The following is a 3,150-nucleotide window of genomic DNA, read 5'->3' as shown; positions in this document are numbered from 1 at the left end:
AATTTATATGTAAATAAAGAAAATATAAAAAAATTACAAGAAAAAAAAGAAAATAAAATTACCATAACACATCATAATTAAAACACAAAGTATACTAAAAACAAATAGAATATTTTGAAAGCTGCAAGAGAAAATTTCACAAGTAAAATATAAAGGACAACCCATAAAATAACAGTTGATTACTCAATGGAAACCTTGAAACCATAAGGGCCTAAAGTAATGCATTCCAAGTCTTAAAAGACTATGAAAGGCAGCCTAGACTAATACAACAATTTGCCATAGTTGAAGGAGAAAGAAAAACTTTCTGCAACATAAATAGCATAAAAATGTATATCCAAAAAACTAAAGAAAATATAGGAAGCAGTATTTCAGACTAAGAAAAGGAATGAACATATCCAAGAGACTGTGGGAAGAAATAAAAAGTCATAATCACCTAACTACCACAAAAGGACCATTAAGAACACAAATGACATCAACAATCAACAATATGCTGTCTGCAATTAACACACACTTCAATAATAATTTTAAAACTTAGTGACTTCAATTTCAAAATACAATCTGGCTGAATAGGTTAAAAAAATTCTGTCCATCTATAAAGTATACATATGTTAGTTTTAAAGATGTGTTCTGTATTTTTAAAAGACCATATTTAAGCATTTTCTCACTGAGATACAGAATACCCCTCTTCTATCTCTGTGTAGCAAAAGGTCCTAAGACTGATTGCTAAGAGAACATTTTCTCATTTTCCATATCTAAAAACTGATTCAACTTTACCTTGAACAACAATAGTGATTCAGTACCAGCCTTGAAACTGAGATGAGAAACATCAGAGAACAAGGAGTTCCCAGCAAATGTTCCAAGCCTGCATAGAAGATGGCATTTGAATACAAGAGATAAGTTCAGAAGAAAGTGCTTGGGAACTGCTGAGATTGGACTTCCTCTTTGAATATGAAATGGACATTTTGAAATTCTAATCAGTATCAGACTCTTCTCAGAGTCATTTCTGTCTCTGAGTCTTGTGATGTGTTTTGTAAGCCACATACACATTCACGTCCATGATCTCTGTTACTGTGACTGTGTGAAATGCCATAAGTCTGAAAATAAAAAAAAACAATCATTTTAAATTATGGAGTTTGACTTGGGCTGTAATAATTGCCTCAAATAACTGCCACATAAGAAAGGTTGTTTAATTTTTAGGCTTTGAAACCATCTTCATGGATACTCAACAGAAAAACATACTGAACAATAGAGTGATTCCTTTAATACTCCCCCCATTCTCTGTGCGCAACCATAGTTTCACTGAACTTTCCATTAAAAAGCTTACACATACTGATGTTATAGTAAATGATACCCTTTTCACTGCTATTTTAACATTATGTTGAGTAATCCCTAAATGATGAAAATATTATGCATAGGTAAATGTTATGTGCCTTTTATTACTGGGAATTTGATGTACAAACCCTCTCCCACTCTGTTAAAAGAAATCATAGACAACAGAAGAACACACACTCATCAACATGTCTGAAGACAGAGATGAATCATAATTTTCTCCTTAGAGGCAAGTTCAGCGTGGCAAGGTATTTCATAAACAGTAGCTGCAGCCTTTCTTTTCAACCAATTGTATTTTTTACATGATTTTTCATAAATCATGTAATTTATACTTTAATGACAGGTAACAGCCTATCAAAGGCTTCTTGTAAATATGCATAGGTTGATTTTTTTTGTGTATATTTTTGTAGGGTAAATTTCAATCTTTGTATAATTTTAACCAATTTATATTTTTCATTGTCATTTTATGGTTTTTAAGTCATACATGACAGAAAGTCATCCTGAACACACAGAAATGCATCAGTTTAGGGAATGTACACTATATGGAGTGAGGTTATATCATCTCAAAAAAGTTCTCGTAGCATGTAAGTTTGGCCCCTAACACAATTAGGTGGGTTTTCCCTGAGGAAAATCACACAAATACTACATACAGGCCTGCAACGACACACAAACCTTTTTGTAATCTTACTTTTCCTTATATTATGTAAAGAATTTTCATGCCTCTCTGCATGTCCACTCTGGGAGGCCTCTGGAACTGTGTAGTATTGGACAAAACCTGGAAGCACTGTTTTCAAAGCTGTGTGGAATACTAATGCACACACTGAAAAGTCATATCCTGTCGAAACAACCCAACTTGAAATGAGGTACAGTGGGTACTTTCAGTACAGTAACCTTTCAGGCTCTTGGTTCAACCAACAAGAGGGTTTGTGTTAAAACAGCCACACAAAAGCCAGTGTTGCTGAAAGTGAGATATGTTTTTCTCTTGTTATAAGCTTAGATACATATGAATCAATGGGGACACCCCATGTATTATATTGATTCTCATCCTAATTTATTGATATAGTTTTCAGTTCTAGACCTTGTGTATTTGGAGAGCATTGATATACATACAAACCCTCATAACAGTTGTTTTAATCACTTATGCATAGATAATATGTTTTAATCTAGTCATGTCTGAAAAGCAAGGCAACTTTAGTCATGCATGATGAACATTTTCTAAATAGGATCAACATGGTGTTTGTTATTAATATGCCATTTTTACAGAGGTACATATCAACTTCAAAATTATTATGACAATATTTTATCACATGCTTTTATAATAAAAGTGGTTCGATTTGTGTTGAAAATACACAACATACATGCTTCATGTTGCTTCATGGTAGTAGTTGCTAACAAATGGTACAGACTGTCTTCCACTGACAACTGCCTTTTGTCAGATCCCACAGATTGTGTCTCCACTGTAATACATTTCTGGCTTGTGTTACTATACAACCTTCTTCCCTTTCTGAAAGCTGTAGAGATTAGAGGAGACACTTTAGCCTGATTTCATATTATCTGAAAGAGATCTTGTCAGAGTTAGCCAAGGCCTCATAGGATTTATGCAAGTGTTGAAATACACTTCCCCTACTTTCTTACATAGAACACAAAGTGTTTCTTATAAAAACAATCTTTAACTATTGTTTTTTTGGGGTTCTCTACAGGAATACAAACAAGGGGGTGGAAAAGATATGTAAAATATATCAAATATATTAATATATAGTCAAATATAATTTATATTATATATTTTGTTAATAAATATTAACATGTATTTATATGTGTTTA

The sequence above is a fragment of the Mastomys coucha genome, chromosome X, assembly GCF_008632895.1.
Source record: "Mastomys coucha isolate ucsf_1 chromosome X, UCSF_Mcou_1, whole genome shotgun sequence".
Taxonomy (NCBI): domain Eukaryota; kingdom Metazoa; phylum Chordata; class Mammalia; order Rodentia; family Muridae; genus Mastomys; species Mastomys coucha.
The sequence above is the reverse complement of the archived record's forward strand: the minus strand, read 5'-3'. Positions refer to the sequence as shown.